We start from the raw sequence: 26,314 nt of genomic DNA, 5'->3' as shown, positions 1-26,314 counted from the left end.
TTCGAATTGAAGGGCATCTTAAACCCTTTATTCCATCAAATACTGTGATATAAAATTGTTCTTCATCTTTCATGGGGTCAAAGCGAGGGGGGAGTCCAAGGTCAACATATCAGTGATGACCCATCAGTATGTTCCAGAAAGTATTGAAAGAATTTAGTCTCTTTACCTTTTAGAAAGGGTCATTAAAAGAAGTTATTATATCTCTGCTGCCACTAGATGGTACTAGCCAGCTGCTTATCATCTTTCTTATTTTGTGTTTTGTTTACTACCTCTACACATTATGCCAAACAGATTATTACAATAGCGATTTTTGCAAAAAATGGAACTGAGAGGCCTTGGTCAGTCATTATCAAGACACTAAGGTGCCATTTCTTTGATGTGTTAGCACTTCCCCTGGACCTTCATTTATATAAAGTCCTTCTTTGCCCTATCCTGGATAATAGAATAGTTAGTGATCATGTAGACATTTTATGCCACATTTGCGCATGAGTTTATAATGTTTGGAAGGCTGGAGAGAGCTGTGAAGGGCAATAACTTTAAATTAAAGTGAGTCTCTATGAAAATGGGTTTTCTTCTATTCCCACAAGACTGGTTTCTGCAGCCTCATTATTTTGAATTTCTCATTCTTCTTGCCTAAAATCCACAATGTATCCCCAGTTTCTTAAACCATTCCCAAACTGACTAAATAGAATTAAAAGAAAAACCTCACCTTTAGTTAAAAAGGAAGTATTAAACTCTGCTAATGCCAGCATTACCTGAATGAACAGACAATAAGGAGTGGGGAAGAAAGTCAGAGTACTTGATAATCACAATGAATCGTCAGTTACAAGAATAAATAAGAAACTAATGAGAAGAGATTGTGCAATAGTAATGTCTTCTATAGCATTGTTAAAGACCAAATCCTGAGCACTGCCAGAAATGGCAAGAAAGAAAAGAAAAGAAAAAAAAGTTGGGGCCGGAGATATAGCATGAAGGTAAGGCCTTTGTCTTGCTTGAAGAAGGTCGATGGTTCGAATGCCAGCATCCCATATGGTCCCCTGAGCCTGCCAGGAGCGATTTCTGAACGAAGAGCCAGGAGTAACCCCTGAGCGCTGCTGGGTGTGACCCAAAAACCAAAAAAAAAAAAAAGAAAAGAAAAGAAAAGAAAAGAAAAGAAAAGAAAAGAGAAGGAAGGAAGGAAGGAGGAAGGAAGGAAGGAAGGAAGGAAGGAGGAAGGAAGGAAGGAAGGAAGGAAGGAAGGAAGGAAGGAAGGAAGGAAGGAAGGAAGGAAGGAAGGAAGGAAGGAAGGAAGGAAGGAAAGGAGGAGGGAGGAAGGGAAGGAAAAGAAAAGAAAGAAAGAAAGAAGAAAGAAAGAAAAAAGAAAGAAAGAAAGAAAGAAAGAAAGAAAGAAGAAAGAAAGAAAGAAAGAAAGAAAGAAAGAAAGAAAGAAAGAAAGAAAGAAAGAAAGAAAGAAAGAAAGAAAGAAAGAAAGAAAGAAAGAAGAAAGAAAGAAAGAAAGAAAGAAAGAAAGAAGGAAGAAGGAAGGAAGGAAGGAAGGAAGGAAGGAAGGAAGGAAGGAAGGAAGGAAGGAAGGAAGGAGGAGGAAGGAAGGAAGGAAGGAGGAAGGAAGGAAGGAAGGAAGGAAGGAAGGAAGGAAGGAAGGAAGGAAAAGAGAAAGAAAGAAGGAAAGAAAAAGGAAGGACAGAGGGAGGGAGGGGAGAAGAGAGGGACAGAGGGAAGAAAGAAAGAAAAGAAACCTTCTGAGTGTGACCCCCCCCAAAAAAAAAACAAAAAAAGAAACAAGAAAGAGAAAGTTTTGATCATTTTATATACATCACTCTCTTGTATAACAATGGCTTATCGTTAAAAATTTATATTGAAATTTTATATTTAAAATCACTGGAATTTTCAATTAAGAGATAACTTAAATGTTTTACCAAATACAAAATGTTACATTAAGAATGAATATATATATAGTTTTCAATATAAATGTAAAGTTAAAAATTATAGAACATATATAACAAGATATATATATATATATATATATATATATATATATATTCATATTTTTCTTTCCTCTGAAACCTATTTGTTCTTTCTATCAAAGCTATTTTTCTCCCAGGCCAGGAAGGTGGCGCTAGAGGTAAGGTGTCTGCCTTGCAAGCACTAGGATAGGATGATGGACTGCGGTTCGATCCCCCAGCGTCCCATATGGTCCCCCCAAGCCAGGGGCAATTTCTGAGCGTATAGCCCGGAGTAACCCCTGAGCATCAAACGGGTGTGGCCCAAAAAACAAAAAATAAATAAATAAATAAATAAAAGCTATTTTTCTCCTCCTTTTTCCCCATTAAGATGTATGAGTTTTTAACTTTAATTTTAATGAAGCTACTTCTTTTGTTCATTCTGTGGGCTTTAAATAATGAATAAACTTTGGTCTCCTATTCTCATTTTTTGTCAGTTTAATTCACATAAACCTGGCATTTAGAGAAAATGTTTTATTTTTTATCAATGTGTGTGACTGTGTGGTTGTATGTTGGAATTAGCAGCAAGTTGAATAAAAATATTAGTCAAAAATTATAGGAGACAAAATTAGAGATGTGCAAAGGTGTCACATGAACCCTGTGCTCCAAGTTAAGGGCTCCTTGAGCTAAACACAATAGATAGCCAAAAGAAGTATGAAGCAGAGAGTTAAGTTTGATTTAGGTTGAGAAAATAGTGGGATAAACAGAGATGAACTTACATCCCCTCCAGTTGTTTAGGCATCAAATAATACAGAACTTGGTCACTATTTAAAAAATAAAGTCTAGGGATAGGACAAAAAGAACATGGCATAAGGCACTTATTTGCACAGCCAACTGCATGATTAGAGCCTCCCAATGCGGCAAATGTTGCTCTGAAATATGGAGTGATTGCTACCATACAGCCAAGGACACAGCCTTGTGTGTCCAACTCCTTTTCTTAAAGTAAGTTAACAACTACAAAAAAACAAACCCAGTTTGTTAAAATACTGAAAATAATATGCTAGAGAAAATTCAGTGACTACAAGTTGGGTTTACATAGCATCTTAACAAAGAACGATAAATGAATAAAAAAGTAGTGAGATTGACAAAAGGAAGAGGAAAAATTTAAAATGTGTGTGTGTGGGGGGGGCAACCATATAATATGAGGAAGCTAATGGGACACATGGGCTATTTTAGTAAAGTTTGTTTTATAATTTTTTCTTGATACCACCTCCAGTGAGGTGATAGATTTTCATTTTCTTCATGTTATCAATAGGAGAGGAAAATAGATTCACAAGCAAAATTCACATTTCAAACAGATAAGAGGAAAACTGAAAGTTCAGAATGTCTTTTTTTTCTCAATTGCTTCATCTTAAAATAATAGAGTAATTTTGTTTTTTTGGTTTGGTTTTTGGGTTACCCAGCAGTGCACTGAACTCAGAAATCATACCTGGAGATGCTCAGGGAAACCATATGGGATGCCGGGGATCAAACCTGTATCAGCAGAATACACAGCAAGCACCCTTCACACTGTACTGTGTCTCTGGCCCTTCAACTAATGTTTAGTTTCTAGTAATACATTTTTTAAAACTTGTAATAGTTTTAAGGTTAGAGTCCTCCAGCTTGGCTTAGAAGCTCTGCTTCCTGTCATCGAGAATCCCAGATTTCTTCTTTTTGGTCTGCCCACCCTGTTTGATTGACATGATCTTCACCTGATCTCTATAGAAGTCTCAGGAGCATCTGATCACATTGTTTTGGAGATAACCTAGATGTAGGGTCCAGGTCTAGCTTCAAGTGTATCGAAGTATAACCTGGATGCTTATTCTTCTTAGAAAACATTCAAGGTTATTAAAGCCAAGTCTTAAAAAAAAAAAAAAGAATTATGCTAGTCCTTTTTGTTTTGTTTTGTTTTGTTTTGTTTTTGTTGGTTTTGGGGTGATGCTCAGGGATTACTCCTAGCTATGCAAATCATTCCTGGCTTGGAGAACATATGGAATGCCAGGAGAGAGAACCATGATCTGTCCTAGGTAAGCATGTGCAAGGCAAATGCCCTACCACTTGCACCACTACTCTGGCCCTAATAGTCCTAAATTTTAATGTAAAAAATACTTGCATCATATATTGACATAATTATTTGATGTGTTTCTTATCCATTCCTTCCATTCCTTCTTTATTACCTCTGAAAAAAATCTGTATTTCAAAAAAAAAAACTTTACAGTGTCTCACTGGGAATATCACTATAGCACGATTTAAGTGATCCTATAAAACCCAACCCTGTAGAAGGATTGAAGAAGGCACATTTAAGGCATTCAAATTGAAGTATGCCATACTAAAATCACGTCATCCTTCTGATACATTCTACTGTCATCTCCTATTCAATTACAAATGCAGTTTTATGATCTGACTCACATCTTAATTCCAAGCACTTGTTGAAATTACATTGGTTGCAAAATGGTAGGAAGAAAAGATTAAATCTCTTTTGGATTTAAATTTGGAATGGACTTTTGTTTAAATTCAATAGAAGCAGTTAACAAAGGAGTAGAAACTTTAAAGATGTTTCATTAAAATTACCCATAGTGCTTCTCTGAGTGATCCAGGGTTTTGAGCATTTAAATGAGTCATATTCATCCAGATTTCTAAACCAATTTCTATTGTAAATGAGAGTACTTAGGGAAATTGCATTAACTATTTAAGCACCATAAAAATTCTCCATAGTTCAAATTAACCCCCATCATATAGAAGGCTTCAATTCCTCATATTTTCCATTATGGACTCTTTGAATTCTCTTAATTTATACAATTAAGACTTAAAAAACTAATAACTAATGTATGGAGAAAGGAAGAATTTTTTTCTAAAATGAAGCTAAGAGCCAGCTCAGTAGAAATAAAGCTGATACACAGAGAAAGTGTATTTAGCTGTCTACCCACCACTACCACAACCTTCCTCTGCCAATGTAAGTTATAGTTTAGGTACTATTGTTAAAGACTGGCTATTCTCAATAGAATAAAAATATTATTAGCGTTTTAAAACAGAACACTTGTCTGTGAGAGCATATATAATATTTCTTATATCCTGAAGCAGCGATATAGATAGATAGATAGATAGATAGATAGATAGATAGATAGATAGATAGATAGATAGATAGATAGATAGATAGATAGATAGATGATAGATAGATGATAGATAGATAGATAGATAGATAGATAGATAGATAGATAGATAGATAGATAGATGATAGATAGATAGATAGATAGATAGATAGATAGATATTATTCTTATATCCTCCAGCAAAAAAAAAACTGGAGCAGCATTTTATGAATGAAGTAGATTCTATGGGCCAGAGTATTAATACAGCTGGCAGGGCATTTGTGATGAACACAGAAACCCCATTTCAATCATTGTCATCCTATATAATACCCTGAGCTCTTCAAGGAGTGATCCCTGAAAGCAGAACCAAGAGTAAGTTCTGAGTTCACCAGTTGTATTCAGTCCCACACACCCACATAAAGGGGGAAAAGATTCATTTTTTCATTATTTATTGAAACACCATGATTACAAACCTGCTCATGATTGGGTTTCAGTCTAACAATGTATACCATACTTACCCACAAACATTTCCTTGTCACCAATATCCCCAGTTAACCCATTCCCCCTGTTCCCTTGCCCTCTGCCCTTACTCTCCCCTGCCTGCATCTGAGACAGGCATTTTATTTCTCTCTTTCTTTTTTTCTTCTTTTTAGACACTGTGGTTTGCACTATTGTTACTAAAAGGGTACTGTGTCATATCACTTTATCCCCATTCAATACCCAGTTATTGTTCAGAATGAAGATTTCCACCTATCATTGTCATAGTGGTCACTTCTCAATCCTAACTGCACTGCATCACTATTTGTGGTACACTTCCCACCATGGACTGGCCCTGTTGGCCCTCCTCTCTATTGTTTCTGGATATTATTAGCACACTATCTTTTTATTCTTGTATCTCACAAAAGAGTAATATTGTTCTTGGTCTGTCCTTCTCCATCTCATTTCACTTATCATAATTCTCTCCATGTCCATCCATATATAAGTAAATTTTATGACATCTGTTTTTCTGACAGCTGCACAGTATTCATTGTGTAGATATACTAGTTTCTTTAACCACTCATCTGAAGAAGAAACTATTAGAAAATGCAAATTAAGAGCTAAAAACTTAGCCACTCATTTCTTTCAGGCATCTGAATTGTTTTTGATTCTGGCTATTATAAACAGCACTGCAATAAATATAGGTGTGCAGAGGGCATTTTTGCATATGGGAGTTCAATTTCCTAAAGAAACTGGTAAATATACATAATGACATTTTCCTATACATGGATGACATGGAAACTATTATGAGTAGTAGCTGAGTAAACCAAGAGGGAAAAAGATAGTCTCACATATTAGTCTCACTCATATATGGGACTTAAGAAAAATAAAAGACCATATGGTAATAATATCCAGAGAAAATAGAAATAAGAACTAGAAGAACCAGTCCATGATATGAAACTTACCACAAAGAGTGGTGAGTGCAGTTAGAGAAATAAGTAACAACAACTATTATGACACTGGTAGTGAGTGAGAGACATAGAATGCCTTCTTGAAGTCTGGCAGGGGTTAGGGGAGGAAGGAGATGGGAATGGGTGACAGAAAGGTTGCACTGGTAAAGAGAAATGTACTTTTTATGACTGAAACCCAACTATAAATATACTTGCAATCATGGTGCTAAAATAAAAATATTATTATAATTAAAAAATAAATAATATGGGGCCAGAGAGATAGAACAGCACTAGGGCATTTGCCTTGCATGCAGCCAACCCAGGACGGATGGTTATTCGAATTCTGGCATCATCACATATGGTCTCCCATGCCTGCCAGGGGCAATTTCTGAGTGCAGAGCCAGGAGCAACATCTGAGTGCTATTGGGAGTGACCCCAAAACCAAAAAAATAAAATAATTAATAATATCCAAAAATTTATTATATGAATTTTGTCTAGGTAGATGTTTGACTCTCATTTTTATATCTTGTCCATGAGTCATTTCATGTTGTCACCTAGGAAACTGGAATGAAGATAGGAAGGAAATCTAGAAGATCTTCATAGAGATCAATGATATTTTATTTTGTTTTTTTTTATTTTCTTGGCTGACTCAAAAGTCTTTGAAAATTCATTATTTGGCAAAAATTACTTTTAATTATAATTTTATTTAATAATAATTAGGTCTCAGACCTCATAATATTTGCATTTTTATTGAATTATTTGAGCAATGTATATCTACAAAAATCGGGCCACTGTTATAAAACCACTTAGATATTAATTTATTCTTCATGCCTCAACAATTATACAGTAGCCTGTTTGTTAAGTGCCATCTTTATGCCAGGAACTATGCTAGGAAACTTATTTTATATTTATTTACTATATTGAATTACATTTAACCCTTATAGTAAACATACAACATACTAAGCTGGTATAATGTAATAAAGAGATGAAATTTGTAATCACAGAGATTGAATTTTAATTTTGCCACTATCACTATATGAACTTAGCTATTTCTAAACTCTCATACCTTATTTTTAAGTAACAGCGAAGGTCAGAATGCCTCCATTATGGCACATTGATGAAGAGACAAATAAAGGTAATTGTTAATAATTGTTAATAACTAGTGTACTCTCAAATATAAAAGTCATATTGTGGGGCTGGAGTGGCAGCAAAGTGGTAGGGCATTTGCCTTGCATGCAGTTGACCTAGGAAGGATGCAGGTTTGATCCCTGGCATCCCATATAATCACCCGAGCCAGGAGCTAATTCTGAGCACAAAGCCAGGAGTAACCCTGAACACAGCCAGGTGTGCCCCCTCAAAACAAACAAACAAAAAAACAAAAACAAAAACAACAAAATGTCGTATTGTTTATTATTTATGGATAAAAATATTATCTTAAACTGGAGAATCACAGATCCTTTCAAAATTGACTAGATGCACAGATCAAGTATATCTTAGGCACAGTTTGATGGCTACTTTAATGAAGTTTGCAGGTCCTTAGTATATACACTATTTAGAAATTTGTACTGATGTTACTAATCATGAACTCCTGAGACACTCTCCAATAAGCAATGCTCTGGTGAGGCAGTTAGGTGCAAGATCACTGTCTCTATTGTGGTTTTATCCTCCCATTCTTGGACTTCCCTCTTCCATTCCCCTGAGCCTGCTATTTAGAACACAGTGGTCTTCTCTACCCCTGGGTCACTATTTATAAATGTATTGTTTTGATCTCATAAGTGTGATAAAAATGAAACACTGAGCTTCTTGATTGACCACTACTAAATTAAAATTTGAGGACCTTCTCAGATTTGGAAAGTTTCTTCAAATTGACTTTGGAAAGACAACACACAGTTTCTCTTCTCCGATTAAAGAAAGAATCCTCTGAGTCCAGATTACCAGTTCAAGGAGAAAAATTTTGCTCCCAAAAGACTAACATGTTGATTGTGATATCGTGTAAGTCACTTAAAATGTGACTTCCAACATTGCCTAAAAATGTTATAAAATACATTATTTAGCATTATGCAAATATCCAGTGATTAGTTTCTTCCCTATTTCCAAAACTTCTTTCAAGAAGAGCAATTTCTTCTGGTTTAGTGAAGTAGATACCATGCCACTGGAAATTTCAGAATTTGAGAATAGACTAATTTTATTTTCTCTTCCTACACAAAACTATTTCATCTTAAGTTTAATCATTTAAACCAAGATAAATATTTCAATTCATTTGATTTCTATGTATACATTAAAATCTTACACTTAAAATACTATCAGGAATCATTGTAGCTAACCAGCTGACTAAAGCTTAATCAAAGTGACAGGAAAAGTATTTAATTTCTGAATTTGTATGTTATAATAGAAATACAGTAGTATCCTACTAACACAATATTCAGGAGGAAAATATAACTGCATAATTTTAGATTTAATAGAATACCTTTAAAACATTGTTGTTGAAAAATATGAGCAAAATGCTATTTGATTTTTTCAGTATGGTCACACTTAGTAGACAGTAATATGAAATCTTTTTAGTTTCATTAAGAAATGACATGTGAACTGAGCATCACATCATATCTTATGTGAAAATAACTTATAAACATTTTAGCAGAGTACAATTAATCACATAAATCTTATAAGAGGTAGAATTTTACTTCATAAAAATTTGAAGAACCTAACTTTTTAAGACTTCTTGGAACTTAAAATATAAGAACCCATAGATTTTAAAATACAGGGGTATTTCTATTCTGAACCAATGTCATGTGGAGTTGAATTAGACTTCATGTGGTCGAATGTCAACTCTCCAACCTCAAACCCCTGATCCCAACCTTAGAATTGGCACAGTTTCCTGCAGAGCACCAGGAATTAAACTCCACCTGGAGAATACCTAATACTGACTGCTCTGGCACCAACTTGCACCAGGCTAGGTTCATATGACAACTTGTCAATGAGGAAACAGCATCAACTTGATCTAATGGTGAGATGAAATCAGAAGTCACTCAGTCCTTTAGATCTGTGCAAAACCCAAGATCACTAAATACAGAAGACTGATTACAACAACAGTGATTGAGCAGAACATTTGAAACCAAAAGGAAAGACTATCCAAGGCTTCATCTTAGAATCTGTGCAAAAACCAAGACCTCTAATTATAGAGGTCTGAATTTGACAACCACAACTGAGCAGAGCATTTCCTGACATCATAAAGACCTTGAGGTTTGACAATGAACATGTCTGGAGCCTGTAGTTAGTCTCATAACAGTATGCTTTATACTGTGAAGATATCTTGTATCCTCTTAGACCAAGGAAATTTCCTTCTTAATTTCCCCAATACTTGATGTGCTTATGCAAAAAAAAAAAAAAAAAAAAACCTACTCACCACGCCAGCACCCCTCTTTTTAAGTTCATATTTATAGCTTCTAAACAGGGGCCTCCACTCACTTTCCTTTTTATTAAATCATGTTAATCAGAATCATAGAATATGAATCATCTTATATTTCTATGCCTTCCTACAAACAGAAAAAAATGTAGATGGTACCAGGAGCTAAGCAGTCTCATGAGCATTGAGTGGAAATAAAAAATGATCAGACTTAAATACCCAACTCAAAGTTAATGATAACAGAATCAAGAGACCTAAACCACAATAAGCTATACACAAAAGGTACCTGCTACACTAGCAGTTCAGGAGGCCAAAGATGGAGGTATGGGATGCATGCTGGGAACAGTGGTGGAGAGGGTCAATACTGGTGGTGGGAATGGCCCTAATTCACTGCCATTATGTACCTTAAATATAAATGTGAACAACTTGTAATTCACATTCGTCTCAGTAAAAATTTAAAAGAAAATATTTGGTTGGAAAAATATAAAGTACTGTCAAAACAAGTCTGTTATTATAACTATTTTTGCTTTGCAAGAGAAAACCAGATAAAAATCTATGTATTCTCAAACAAATCATGTGAAAATGATTTGATGGAAAGTCTCAAATGACTAACAAAATTTAGGTGTGCAGGATTACTAAAATCTATTGCTGCTGAAGGTTCTCACAAAGAGGAGAAAAATTCTAAGAAATGAAGTCTTAAGGAATGGGTTTAATGCTTAGAGGGACTATAAGAAAACCAGCATAGTAATAAAAGCCTGATTTAGTTTTTGCCAATTCGTAATTCATCTGGGTTCAATTTCAGGTACCAATATACAACATTCAGACACATTCTTTCTACTTACCTCTAGTAATGGTTATCTATGTACAATATTTTGATAGTTAAGAAAGAAGCAAAAAATTCTTCCTGAATCTGCTGGGTTTGATTATTTTCCCTTTCAATAATCTGCACATTAAATGGACATAGCTTAGATCTCCACCACCAGAATATAAAGTGGCTATGGAGATATAAAGAATGCCAGGGATTTATATTGGCAGTAGCCTAAATCACTAAGAGCTTTTTGAAAGCCAGTGATAAGAAATGTAAGTTATTCTTTTTTTATTTTGAGATGGAGTGTGGTGGGTACACAGTGTATTTTAGGGTTGAGGGTCAATTTTCTCTTCTCCAATTTAACCTAAGCCCCAACCCTTGTTTCTGCATTACATCTCTTTTTAATATTCCCTCCCTTTTGATTTTTCGTCCCTTCTCTCTCCTTCCCTTCAATAAGCTCTGTGCTCCAGGGTGATCTAGGCATCCCTCCTTTACTGAATTACATTTTTCATCCAGTTATTCTATTTACCACAGATAAGGGAGAGATCATCCTGTGTTTGTCTTTATTCTTCTTGCTTCCTTTACTGAACATGATACAGTTCTACCCAGGTTGCAGCAAATTTTATTTCATCAATTTCTTGCAGCTGCACTATACCCCATTCTTTATATCTTTATATCTTTATATATATATATATATATATATATATATATATATATATAGTCATATAGTACTTCAATTTTAAGTATACTGAGAATTCTCTATGTCTTTTCCACAGACAACCATTATCACCAATAATAAATGAGAGTTCCCCCTTTTGTTTTTTTTGCCAAACTTGCACCAGTACAGATTATTCCTACTATTTTTGGTATGTACCAGTCTCACTGGTGTGAGATGATATCTCAATGCTGTCTTAATTTAGATTTCCTTAAGGGTAAGTGATATTGAGCACTTTTTGTGCGCCTATTGACAATCTGCTTATCAGAGAAGTGTCTGCTCATTTCCCCTCCCCACTTTTTTTCTGTATGCTTTTAGCTATTTATGGTTTCTTCTGATTCCATAGAAACTTTATTATTGACTTTTCTAGTCTTTGAGGAATGTCATTTAATTTGGATGGGGATTGTATTGAATCTATATAATATAATAGGACAATATTGATTTTTTTATTGTGACTGAAGTTCATTACACAAAATTATTTACAGTACATTGTGACAATGACTGAAGGCCATTCCCACCACCAATTTGTCCTCCCTCCACTCCTGTTCCCAGCATGTCTCCCATATCTCCCTCCTTTACCCCCCCCCCCAGAGACCAGTGTAACTGGTCTCCACTTTACAGCTTGTTGTAGGTTGGGTATCTTCTGTTTGGTGTTCCAGTCTGGTCTTTTATTATTTACACTACATGTTCATATGACTGGACTTTTGATTAATTATTTTGTATATAAGAATGCAACTGATGTGTTAACTTTGTAGCTAAATTCTTTGCTATGTTGGTTTATTCTTTCTAAGACATTATGTGTGGACTCTTCAGGGTCTTCCATGCGCATTCTCATTCATTTCAAATACTGATAGCTTCTTTTCCAATTTGGATCTCTTTGATATATTGTACTTACCTGATTGCTCTAGCCAGAATGTTTGATACTATATTGAATGAAAGTTGAGGTAATGAACATACTTGTCTTGTGTCTGTTATCAGAGGAAATGCTTTTAGGATTTGTTTGTTTTTGCCATTTTATCATTGTAAGTTTGTTATAGGTAGTCGTTACTATCTTGAGGAAAATTCTATCTCTTATTAATTTTTTGAGAATCTTTATCATCAACAGTTGTTGGATTATTATGTCAGAAAATTTATCTACATTGATCTTAATATGATGACATAGTTCATATCTTTTCTTCAATCAATGTGGTGCATTATGTTAACTGATTTGCATATGTTGAACAATGCTTACATCCATGGCATAAATCTCACTTGATTGCGGTATACAGTTACTTTGATATGTTGTTAGATTTAATTAGCTAAGACATAATTAAGATTATTTTTTGTCTCCCCCATTAAACAATACAGACCAGGCAAAGAACCTGGTTTGACGTGTATATGGGACAGCAATTTACTGTACCTCCTCTTTCTATACAGTCAGTGTAAAGAAAACAGCCTGTGGTAAGCATTGGAAAGCCTAATCTTTTTCTTATCTTTTCTTCTTCTTCTTCTTTCTTCTTCTTCTTCTTCTCTCTTTTTCTTCTTATTCTTTTGATGCTTCTTCTTCTTCTACTTCATTTTTCCTTTATTTAAACATCTTGATTACATAAGAATGATTGTGATTAGGTTTCAGTCTAGTAAAGAATCTCACCCTTCACCCAGTGCAACATTCCCACCACCAATGTCCCAAACTCTCCCTCCATTTCACCTGTACTCCAGACAGGCTTTTCCCGTTCCCCTCATACATTCACATGATTATGGTAGTTCTCTGTGTAGTTATTTCTATAATTTTTACTCACCACTCTTTGTGGAGAGCTTCATGAAGTGAGCTGGTGTTCAGCCATCCTCTCATAGGTCTCTGAGGATTGTTGCAAAAAATGACATTTATTTTTCTTAAAACCCATAGATGAGTGAGACTATTCTGCTTCCTCTCTGTCCCCTCGACTTATTTCACTCAGCATGATAGATTCCATGTACATCCATGTATAGGAAAATTTCATGATTTCATCTCTCCTGATAGCTGCATAATATTCACATTGTGTATATGAACCATTGTTTCTTTAGCCATTCGTCTGTTGAAGAGCATCTTGGTTGTTTCCAGAGCCTGGATATTGTGAATAGTGCTGCAATAAATATAGGTGTGAGGAGGAAGGGCTTTTTGAATTGTATTCTTGGATTGTTAGGGTATATCCCCTAGGAATGAAATAGTTGGATCGAATGGGAGCTCAATTCCAGATTTTGGAGGAATCTCCATATCGCTTTCCATAGATGTTGGACTAGATGGCATTCCCAGCAGTAGTGGATAAGAGTTCCTTTCTCTCCACATCCCCGACAGCACTGTTTGAGCTCATTCTTTGTGACGTGCACCAATCACAGCGGTTGTAAGGTGGCTATCTCATTGTTGTTTTGATTTTGCATCTCCCTGATAATTAGTTATGAGGAGCATTTTCTCATGTGCCCTTTGGCCATTTATATTTCTTTTTTTATCAAAGTTTCTGTTCATTTCTCTCTCCCCATTTTTTTTATGGGATTAGATGTTTTTTTCTTGTAAAGTTCTGTCAGTGCCCTATATATTTTGGATATTAGCCCCTTATCTGATGGGTGTTGGGTGAATATTTTTCCCACTCGGTGGGTGGCTCTTCTATTCTGGGAACTATTTCTTTTGAGGTGCAGAAGCTTCTCAGTTTAATGTATTCCCATCTGTTGATCTCCGCTTCTACTTGTTTGGAAAGTGCAGTTTCCTCCTTGAAGATGCCTTTAGTCTCAATGTCATGGAGTGTTTTACCAACGTGTTGTTCTATATACCTTATGGTATCAGGTCTGATACCAAGGTCTTTAATTCATTTGGGTTTTACCTCCCGTACATGATGTTAACTGGAAGTCTATGTTCACTTTTTTTAAAGTGGCTAACCAGTTCTGCCAGCACCACTTGTTGAAGAGAGTTTCCCTGCTCCACTTAGGATTTCTTGCTCCTTTGTCAAAAATTAGGTAATTGTATGTCTGGGAACATTCTCTGAGAACTGGAGCCTATTCCACTGATCTGAGGGTCTGTCTTTATTCCAATAATATGCTGGTTTTGATAACTATTGCTTTGTAGTACAGTTTAAAGTTGGGGAAAGTAATGCCTCCCATTTTCCTTCTCCCTAGGAGTGCTTTAGCTATTTGAGGGTGTTTATTGTTCCAGATGAACTTCATAAGTGTTTGATCCACTTCTTTAGAAGAATGTCATGGGTATTTTTAAGGGGATCGCATTAAATCTGTATAATGCTTTGGGGAGTATTGCCATTTTAATGATGTTAATCCTGACAATCCATGAGCACGGTATGTGTTTCCATTTTTGGTGTGTCCTCTCTTATTTCTTGGAGCAGGGATTTATAGTTTCCTTTGTATAGGTCCTTCACGTCTTTGGTCAAGTTGAATCCAAGATATTTTAGTTTGTGTGGCACTATTGTGAATGGGATTGCTTTCCTGACTTCCATCTCAATCCCTATCATTATTGGTGTCTAAAAAGGCCATTTATTTCTGTAGGTTGATTTTGTAGTTTGCCACCTTGCTATATGACTCTATTGTTTCTAGAAGCTCTTTGGTAGAGTCTTTAGGGTTTTCTAAGTTAGAGTATCATGTCGTCTGCAAACAATGAGAGCTTGACTTCTTCCTTTCCTGTCTGGATTTCCTTGATATCTTTTTCTTGCCTGATCGCTATAGCAAGAACTTCCAGTACTATGTTGAAGAGGAGTGGTGAGAGCAGACAGCCTTGTCTTGTACCAGAATTTAGAAGAAAGGCTTTTAGTTTTTCTCCATTGAGGATAATATTTGCCATTGGCTTGTGGTAGATGGCTTCAACTAGATTGAGAAAGGTTCCTTCCATTCCCATCTTGCTGAGAGTTTTGATCAAGAATGGGTGTTGGAACTTATCAAATGCTTTTTCTGCATCTATATATATGATCATGTGATTTTTATTTTTCTTGTTGTTGATGTTGTGTATTATGTTGATAGATTTATGGATGTTAAACCATCCTTGCATTCCTGGAATGAAACCTACTTGGTCATAGTGTATGATCTTCCTTGATGATGTATTGGATTCTATTTGCCAGGATTTTGTTGAAGATCTTTGCATCAGCATTCATCAGTGATATTGGTCTGTAATTTTCTTTTTTGGCAGTGTCTCTGTCTGGATTTTGTATCAAGGTGAGATGTTGGCTTCATAAAAGCTGTTTGGGAATGTTCCTGTTTTTTTAAATTTTATGGAAGACCTTGGCTAGGATTGGTAATAGCTCCTCTTGAAAGATTTGAAAAAATTCATTAGGAAACCCATCTGGCCCTGGCTTTTCTTTTTGGGCAGCTGTTTGATTATAGTGTCAATTTCCTCAGTAGTGATGGGGTGTTTAGATATGCTATGTCCTCCTTACTTAATTTTGGAAGGTTATAAGTGTCCAAGAATTTTTTTCATTTCTTCTAGGTTCTCATATTTAGTAGGCATAACGTTTTTCAAAGTAGTCTCAGATTACCCTTTGGATCTCTGCAATATCTGTCATCATCTCCCCCCTTTTCATTTTCTCATATGGGTTATCAGATTTCTCTCTCTCTCTTTGTGAGTTTTAACCAATGGTCTATCAATCTTGTTTATTTTTTTCAAAGAACCAACTGCTTTCATTGATATTTCGGATTGTTTTTTGGTTTTCCACTTAATTGAGTTCTGCTTTCAGCTTTTTTATTTCCTTCTGTCTCCCTATTTTTGGTGCCTTTTGTTGGTCATTTTCTATTTTTTTGAGCTGCACATCATTAAGTTATTCAGGTATGCCCCTTCTTCCTTCCTGATGTGTGCTTGTAGAGCTGTAAATTTTCCTCTCATGACCTCTTTTGCTGTGTCCCATAGATTCTGGCAGTTTGTGTCTTCATTATCATTTGTTTTTGATTTCCTTTTTGATTTCATCTTGGACCCACTGGTTGTTCAGTAGCAGGGTGTTTAATTTCCAATTGTTACAGTTTTTCTTCTGTGTGGCTTTGTAGTTCACAAATAATTTCAGAGCCTTGTGGTCAGCAAAGGTAGCCTGCAAGATAATCTATCCTTTTGATTTTATGGAGGTATGCTTTATGTGTCAGCATGTAATCTATTCTGGAGAATGACCCATGTACATTGGAAACGAATGTGTATCCAGGTTTCTTTGGTATGGAGTTCCCTGTATATATCTACTAGTCCTCTTTCTTCCATAACTCTTTTCAGGGATAGTATGTTTTTCTTGGGTTTCAATATGGTTGACCTATCAAGTTTTGATAGGGCCTTGTTGAGGTCTCCCACAATTATTGTTTTATTATTGATGTCTTCTTTCAGATTTGTCAGTAATTGTATTAGATAATTTGCTGTTTTTCATTGAGTGCATATATGTTTAATAGTCTGATATCTTCCTGTTTGCACATTATCCCTTGATTAATACATAGTGTCCATCTTTGTCCCTGACCACTTTTCTGAGTATAAATTTGGTGTCATCAGATATTAATATGGCCGCCACCCCCAGCTTTTTGAGGGTGTTGTTTGCTTGGATGATTTTCCTCCAGCCTTTGATTTTGAGTCTATGTGTGTTCTGTCTATTCAGATGTGTTTCTTGTAGGCAGCAGAAGGTTGGATTAATCTTTTTGACCCAATTTGTAACTCTGTGTCTTTTAATTGGTGAATTTAGTCCATTGACATTGAGGGAGATGATTGTCATAGGATTTAATGTCATCTTTGTAGATAAGTTTGCTGTGTTTGTTGGTCTCTCCATCTTAGAGTACACCTGTCAGTTTTTCCTTTAAGGCTGGTTTATCATCTGTGAAGTTTCTGAGCTGTTGTTTATCCATGAAGCTATGTATTCTTCCTTCAAAACCTGAATGTGAATTGGGCTGGGTGCAGTATTCTCCGTGAGGCATTCATTTCATTTAGTCTTGTCACAGTATCCCACCACTTTCTTCTGGCCTTGAGAGTTTCTTGTGACATGTCTGCTGTAAGTCTTAGAGATGCTCCTTTGAATGTAATTTCCCTTTTTGATCTTGCTGCTTTCAGTATTCTATCTCTATCTGTGGGATTTGTCATTGTAACAAGGATGTGTCTTGGGGTTGTTTTTCTTTGGGTCTCTTTTAGCTGGTACTCTTTGGGCATGCAGGATTTGATTGCATGTAGTCTTTAACTCTGGAGTATCTCTTTGATGATGTGTTTGACAGTTGACTCTTCCTGGTGATCTCCTTCCTGGGTTTCTTATGTTATTTTTGTTGAGTTTATCAAAGACTTCTATTTTCATCTGTTCGCATGCCTTGAGTACTTTTTCCATTGCCTGTTCGTTTGTCTTAAGGTTCTTTTCCAATTTCTTCTGTTGTCTTGAGGTTTTCTGCATCACATCTTCCAGTACTCTTCCGATTCTCTCCTCAGCTGCTGATACCCTGTTGTTGAGGCTATCCATTGATATTTTTAGTTGAGCAACTGTGTTTTTTTGATCTGTTATTTCAGTTTGGAGTTTTCTGATTTCTGTCTTTGTGTTCTCTTCAGATCGATCTATTGCTTTTTTTTTTTTTGAGTTTTACGAACATATTCCATATTTCTATTCTAAACTCCTTATCTGAGAGGTTAACCAGGTGGTTGGAATTTATTAGGTCATTCGAGCTTTTGTCTTCATTTTCTGTGGATGGTATTTCCCTGCGAGGTTTCCCCATTGTCACGCTTGTAGTGTGGTTTTTTCCTGCATGTTGTGGTGGGGTTTATAGGTTAGAAAGAGTATGCTGCCCCTAGTTGACAGTGCACTCCCTCGGCCTCTGAGAAAATCTTCAGGAATTCAGAAGCACACAGGCAGAGAGGCACAGGCAGTAGAAGTTCCCATTGAAGTTCTCAGAGTGAACAAAGGCACAGCAAGAGCAGGGCCTCCATGGCCAGAGAACTTAGCTTATTGGACAGCGACCCCCACAGCCAGAATGTACTTACTGGGCCGGCTTCAAAACACAGTTTTTTGGGGTGCGTTCCCTAGGCCTCTGAGGAAATCTTCAGGGATTCAGAAGCACAGGCAGAGAGGCACAGGCAGGAGAAGTTTCCCTTGAAGTTCTCAGAGTGAACAAAGGCACAGCAGAGCAGGGCCTCCATGGCCAGAGACCTTAGCTTATTGGACAGCAAACCCCCGCAGCCAGAATGTACTTACTGAGTGGCTTCAAAGCACAGTTTTTTTTGGGGTGCGCTCCTTAGGCCTCTGAGGAAATCTTCAGGAATTCAGAAGCACAGGCAGACAAAATTAAGATTATTTTTTATGTTTTTAAATAATTTCTTATTTTAAACACCATGATTATAGACATGTTCATAGTTAAATTTCAGGTGAAAATGTATACATTTCTTCAACATTGCAATTTCCTGCCACCAATGTAGCACATTTCCTTCCTTCTCCAACTCTTGTTTATCTCTTGACAAGCATTCTACTTTTCTCTCTCACTATCATTGTCATGGTAATTATTTAGTATTATTATTTCTCTATGCTCACCATTCTTTCTGGTAAGCTTGATATCATGGACTGGTTCTTTGACTGTTATCTCTATTACCTCTGAGTATACTTACAATACTGTCTTATTTTTCTTAAATACCACAGAAGAGTGAGACAATTCTATATATATCTCTCTTCCTCTGACTAATTTCACTCAACATAAGAATCTCCATAGCCACACATAAATAGGCAAATCCCATGGCTTCATTTTTTTTCTAACAGCTGCAGTGTATTCCATTGTTGTGATGTACCACTGTTTCTTTAGTCACTCATCTGTTGTCGGGCACCTGCATATAATTAATATAATATAACAATACACGTAGTCAAAGAAAGTTTCTGGGGGGCCGGGCTGGTGGCGCTAGAGGTAAGGTGCCTGCCTTGCCTGCGCTAGCCTAGGATGGACCGCGGTTCGATCCCCCCGGCATCCCATATGGTCCCCCAAGCCAGGAGCGACTTCTGAGCGGCATAGCCAGGAGTAACCCTTGAGCGTCACCGGGTGTGGCCCAAAAACCAAAAAAAAAAAAAAAAAAAAAAAAGAAAGTTTCTGATTAAAACAACAAATTTTTTTTCATAATGTCTTACATATCTTTTCACAGTAGTATTTTAGATACATATTAACATTGAATCAGGGGAATACCCATCCACCAAATATGTCCTCCCCCCATCCTAGGTCCCTTTCTACAACCTAATATACCCCACCATCACCCCCCGGACTGCTAGAGTAGGTGGACCCCTCTTTGTCTGGCTTACTATTAGTGATCATATATCTGTTTGGTCCTGGAACCCTCCCTTAAAAACACCGTTACTTTTTATAAAAATATTTACATACTTAAATATCTTAAGGATATCTTATTATGTTATGAGATTCAGACATCAAATGTGCTAATGAAGAGGTTTAATTCACAATCCAGGCCAATTTCATGCAATCATAATATGATCATATTGTAAGTAATCCTACCTTAATCCTCATAACAAAAATTACAGATTTTAATTATGTTCCTTTTATTAAAAGGGATATTGATATAAACCACTAAACATAAAAGTCTTGGATACTGCTTTGGAAGGGAGATGTTTGAATGGAGAGAATTTCCAAAAGGCATATTCATAGTAGGAAGGAATCCTTTCATTCATAAGCAAAAACATCTCCCAATTTTTCATAAAAACCTTGAGAAAGCTTTAAAACCATGTGTGTAGATTTTACATGGCATCTCAACCTGCTCTAATTTGAAGTCTAACCTTATATCCTATCTATAAGTGTCATTAGAACTACTTGTTTTTGTTTTTTTCTTGTATGAGGGTTACAACTGGTAGTGCATGGTGTTTACTCCTAGCTTTATTTTCATTCCATTTCATCACTCAATCATTCCATCAGGCCATCATTCCAGCCCATTCTCAGGGTACCATTTGCCATGCTTAATATTAACCCACAACCTATGCTTTCAAGACAAGCACCATAGTATCTTAGCTCCAGAGCTATCTCTCAGGCCTCTAAGACTCATTTAACTGAACTCATTTGGCTGAACAATGTCTTTTTTTTTTATCTATTTTTGCTGTTTGCATGTCTTTCATCTCTGTATTTATAGAGAAGGAGTTAAAGTCATTCTATTACAATTTGATTAGTCAATACACACATTATCTTTATCTGGCTCTAACTACTCTTAAATTATATAGTATACTCTTGTTTGTCAGCATGCTATATAAATCTTTAACCTTTTAATTTTTTGTGTTTTTCTTTTTGGGCCATACCCTCGCTGTGCCCAGAGATTATTTGGCTCTGCAATCAAGAATTACTCCTGGTGGTACTTTGGGGACCATATGGAATGCTGGAAATTGAACCCCGTAGGCCTTATGTGAGACAAATACTATACTATCTGTAGTATCTGTATGCTTATACTGTCTCTATGTTATTAAAAACCCTAATTTTACCATCAAAATATGCAACTACCAAAATGTTAACTATTAGATTGCTCCTACTTTAGCAGAAGATACTGTAAAATATAAGTAAGAAATTCTTATACAAAGTTAGGTCTAGTGACCTTTTTGTCAGTTTTATTTGTTGGTTTTAGTTTTGTTTTGTTTTGCAGGATTACTTTAACTGTACAGACCTAAAGGAAGTTGCTATTCTGAATGATTGTTTCTTGGCTATCATTCAGGTTGTGATTCTACAGCAGGGTAAGCATATTATTCAAGTGACAATAAAATATAATAAATGAAATCATGTTCAACAGAAAGCATACCCCTTCCTTGGCTCAGAATTTAAGAATAGTCAAGGGAGAGTCAAAGCTCATTTTCATTTGTGATTTATTATACTGCAGTCTCCCAACACTAAATGAATATTTGGCTAGGTATTAAGAATTTGTCCCTTATCCCACACAACCAGAACATCAGTCAACTTCAATTAGCTACTGATGACCTCATCATTAATTCAACACTATTATTAATAGTGTTGAAGAAATCTGAAATTTAGTATCGTATTTCCTGAATCAGCACTACCAGTGTCACTTGGGAAAATGCTTAAAATGCAAATTCTTGCTCCTTATCCTAGTCTATTGAGTCAGAAAAAAATCTTAAAATTGGTTTTATCATGTTGCCTGATTATTGTGATACATATTGAGATTTGAAAATTATGCTAGAGTTGAGATGTAAATAACGAAGTTTGACTTATTTTTGTGATATTAGAAACGCTACCACCTCTGACTAAAATGAATTGTTTTTGTTTTTGTTTTGTTGTTTCTTTGATTTTTTAACCTGAAATTTTATACTCTCTTTATATGCCGTCTTTAAATATATGCAACTGAATTGCTATTTTAATGTGACTTAAAGAAGAACCTTTAGACTCCTGAATCACATTATCTTTCTCCAATACTCCATCCAAGAAAGGGTGTCAGAGTTAGTCAATAAAACTGCAGGCAGTTGGTAAAATTTGAATTTCAGATAGATACCTACTATTTGTGTATGGCCCCAGTTAGTGTTCTGTGTATAATGCTGGAGTCTTGTGGGTGGAGGGTGGTACAAATAATCTAATAAGTACAATAGATCAATTGGCTATTTTAAATATTGCTGACTATAAATGTAGCCAGTCAGATATCTGAAATGACTAAGGAACAAAGATAGTGAGTTGTAATAATTCATGCAGAAAGGGAATTTTGGTCTTTAGCCCCCTCACCTGTGTCCAGGCAGATGGCAGGAAAACCACACTTCTTACCTACTGACATGAGAACAAAAGAAAGTCAAAGGTAGAAAGAGCTAGGAGCCTTGGGATAGTCTCGGATTTCAGAGACAGACTACAGCGCAGCAGATATCAAATCAAAAATGACCTTAAGAACACAGAGTATCTAAAAGCAGCTTGGGGGGTATGACTACTCATATGATTCACTAAGAAAACAGCTTGGGGTCAAAAAGAATAGTTGGGTAATTGGCTGGCAAAAAGAAAATTTCTGGACAACAGGGAAGGACTTACCTATTTGAATTGTTAAAAATATTAATATCAAAACATTGGAGATTTTGTGTGTTAATTTTATATAGAAAATTCAAAGACCCATTTAGAAGCTGACCAGTTTCATGTTAACATTTATGTTAAAAAATTTTTCCTGGGGCCGGGAAGGTGGCGCTAGAGGTAAGGTGGTCTGCCTTACAAGCCCTAGCAAAGGAACGGACTTTGCGGTTTCGATCCCCCGGCATCCCATATGGTCCCCCCAAGCCAGGGGCGATTTCTGAGCACATAGCCAGGAGTAACCCTCTGAGCGTCAAACGGGTGTGGCCCAAAAACCAAAAAAAAAAAAAATTTTTTTTCCTGGGAGACTGAATGGAAAATACAAGGAATTAATGCATTTGCTTTGATCCCTGGCACTATGGGTGGGCTCCTAAGCACTAGGCTCCCCAAGAGTACAAAACCAGAAAGCCTCTGAGTACTGCTGGGTTTATGCCCTGCTCCAAGGAAAACAAAAAAGTTGTCATTTGTTGGACTTTGGGTTGGGGTCACATTTGACTATTTGTCAAAAATTGCTCCTGGCGCTGCTCAGGGAACCATATGGGATGCTAGGGATTAAATTTGTGTTCACCACGTGCAAGGTTAGCATCCTACTCACTGAACTGTCTCATTATCCACAACATATTTCAGGATCTGAAAATTCAATTGAACAATTTCTGTGTTTATCCCTCAATTCCTGTATTTAGATATTCAGGACACAAAGTAGTCAGCTTCAGGGGATGAATGCACTAGAGAATTTATCACCATTCTGGCACCTGCCATCTCACACTTGCTCTTTCTAAAAATGTGTTTCCTTAATCTTAACCTGTAAACAAACAAACCAAAAAATCTTCTTATGACTGTATTAGCCAAGAGGGCTCTCAAGGATGTGAGTCTGCCATCTTAACAGTCAGCCATCTTGTTGACAATAATATTCCTTTCCTACCCTTTCCTCACAATGATTAAGTTCATTAGCTGCAGTGCATCCAACCAGATTTTATATTATAAGTCATTCATTTTTAAACCTGGAAGTTATTAATTATAAAAACGTTTTCTTGTTCTTTGGACATCTTGTCTCTTTTCCTTGAGCCTCCTTGAGTGCCAATGAAATATATCCTTCATAAAAGTACTTATTTTTAAAAAAATATATAGACAAAAGGAAAAGAGTTGAGAAGAAAGTATAAATTATCCCAGTAAAGGACTTTTACCTTCTTAATGAATTTACTTGTAGAACAAGGTAGTTTTTTATTAAATAAAACTTACTTGAGGGGAAAATAATGGAGGGCAACCAAGACCAAACAGTCTTATGAACATTAAGTAGAAATAAAGATGATCAGACCTTAAACACCAAATCCAAAGCCAAGTACAACAGTAATTGATACCCAATCTACAACAAGCTAGACAGAGAAGAGACCACTTATACTAGCAGCTGGGGAGGGGGAGGGCAAAGGAGGGACAATATGGGATGCATGCTGGGAACAGGGTTGGGAGGGAGGACAAACATTGGTGGTAGGAATGCACCTGATTAAATGTCACTATGTACCTAAATTTATAATAAATGTGAATAATTTGAAATCACTTTGGTCAAAATAAAAATTAATAATTAAAATAAGAAAGATATAAAAGGAGAGATGAAAAAGTAAAGTTCAACAAAGGGAATGGACTCTCCAGAGTGAATATTAATTTAGATTAATTGATTAATTAATTCTGCCAGTGAGAGCAATCATTCTGTTTGTCTTGTTTTCTCTGACTCATTTCACTAAGCATAATATCCACCATGCTCATTAAGTCGTGAAACTTGCCTATAACATGGGTAGGAATTATTTTTTCTTTTAATTTATTGCTTTTTCCTTTGTCTGGAGAAACCTTTTTCCCTTAAGATTTTTTATTTGAGACACCCCCCCCCCATTTCGTTTGCTTTTGAAATTCTTTTCTGCAACAAAAGACAAAGTACCAGGAACAAGAGTGAAAGTAGGGATTAACTTCATAAACATCATGTTTTCTGGTGAAGGGTAAAACTTGCCTCAGCCTGAGAACTGTAACTCATTATTCCTGGAATAATGAACTAGGGAACACTCAGGTACAGATTGTCAGCCTTAGTGAGGCTGCAAGACATTTAGTATCCATGTCATAAAGCAGTTACATTTTAGTAAATAACTAGTAAACTGCCTGCAAAGTCTGTCCAGAATGTCAGAGATACCACAACTGACATGTGTAAAATTACCCATGCACCCGTATCTCCAACCCCAGGTGAAGGATCTGAACCAGTCACACATGAAATTATCCAAACCAGATTGAGGGTAAACGTGTAATCTGGCAGTGTTCTACCTTGTATGGAGAGCAAGCTGCTTGCCAGAACTGCCATTTTTTTCCTGAGTGCAGAGGCCACCCTTGGGTCAGGAAGTAAAAACAGACTTAAACACCCTTGGGTCAGGCTATCTTGAGCCAGTCCCACCCAGGTTTACAAGTAAGACAATCTGTTTTCAGGTAAATCCAAGTTGTAAACAAACATACAAAAGAACCAGGGATGACCTTTATTTTAGGTAAAATAAGATGTAACCTAACAGACATGTTAATAAATGTTAAATATGTCAGCGGCGTTTGCCTTGCAAGCAGCCAATCCAGGACCAAAGGTGATTGGTTCAAATCCCGGTGTCCCACATGGTCTCCCGTGCCTGCCAGGAGCTATTTCTGAGCAGGACAGCCAGGAGTAACCCCTGAGCACCGCCGGGTGTGACCCAAAAACCAAAAAAAAAAAAAAAAAAAATATATATATATATATATATCTTTGATTCATTGGGGGAGTTTGTTTATTTTCTGTGGCCATGCTCAAGGCTTTAATCCTGGCTCTGCTTTCAGAATCACTACTTGTCCCTGAACCATGTGGACTGCTATATCTTACCTGGGCAAGTAGTATAGTGCCCACTGTACTACTGCCTCTGGCCCTTATAGTAATAGGAGTTACAGTGTAGAACCTGGAAGAAGTAAATTTCTCCCCCATAAACATGTAGAGATGTGTGGGTGCATGAATATGCATGCTTTGGGGACAAGAAGAAAATTTTCTAGGTCTATTTCCAACCATTTTATTTAGATATTATTGTTAGAATTCTTGTTGGATTTCTTAGCTATAAAATAGGGCATTTCCACATAGGGTTTTTGGAATTTCAAGCAAAATAACATTTCTGAAAGCACATATAATCACGAAAATAAGATTCAGATGATGTATGGAAAGTGCATGGGCTTTGGCATACAAAAAAAAACAAGCAGAATAAAATAAAAAAACAAAACAAACAGTTCAGAAACATGTAAACTAAGGGAGTAATTTAAGTCAGTTAAGAGTTTTCGTCATCTATAAGGGAGAATAACAGCATTTCCTCGAATGTGGTTGGCTCTGGTGGGGTCTCCTGGGTGATTTATGTGAAGTAGAGTGGAGTCCGTGGCAGCAGCCTAAAGAAGGAAATCTGCTGCTTTGTCTCTATCCACCTCTGCTACCCTGGGGATAACAGGATATCTAGGACTGTGAGTCTTGCTATTTGCAGGAAAGGAAAGTCAGTACTTGATCTTATCCAGGTCTTTTAAGTTCATAGCCTTTTTCCAGCAAAGAGTTTCAGTAAGTAAGACAATTAGCAAAGTTAACACAGGTTTTTATTTAGAAATTCTAAGGAAAAAGAGGTGGGGGGGGGGGGGAATTAATGTGCTCAAACAAAAGCATAGAGAGAACTCCAGTACACATCCCAGCATGCAAGTATGGAAGATACTCTCCAGAAGGGAGATGCGATTGACCACTTGGCATGGGTTGGCAACACGTATATGTGCTTTGTTCTAAATTGATTCTTTTTATAGAGTTTTCCCAACCTTCCCCACATGGGGTTTTCTACCTAGGTAAGAGCCAGTAAATTGCTAGAATGGTTGCCAGGAGGAAGAGATGGGGATAGTTGATGATTTTCTTTGACC

At 36.4% G+C, this 26,314-nt stretch overlaps 1 non-coding gene across 1 annotated transcript; it reads right to left on the bottom strand.

The window, feature by feature from the left end:
* Positions 1 to 12,739: 12,739 nt before the first annotated feature.
* LOC126016670 (small nucleolar RNA SNORA51) lies at positions 12,740 to 12,876 on the bottom strand. The gene has a single exon (XR_007498454.1). It is a non-coding gene; the product is annotated as a small nucleolar RNA SNORA51 (small nucleolar RNA).
* Positions 12,877 to 26,314: the final 13,438 nt, after the last annotated feature.

The sequence above is a fragment of the Suncus etruscus genome, chromosome 8 (assembly GCF_024139225.1).
Source record: "Suncus etruscus isolate mSunEtr1 chromosome 8, mSunEtr1.pri.cur, whole genome shotgun sequence".
Classification (NCBI taxonomy): domain Eukaryota; kingdom Metazoa; phylum Chordata; class Mammalia; order Eulipotyphla; family Soricidae; genus Suncus; species Suncus etruscus.
This window is presented reverse-complemented; position numbering and strand designations above follow the sequence as displayed.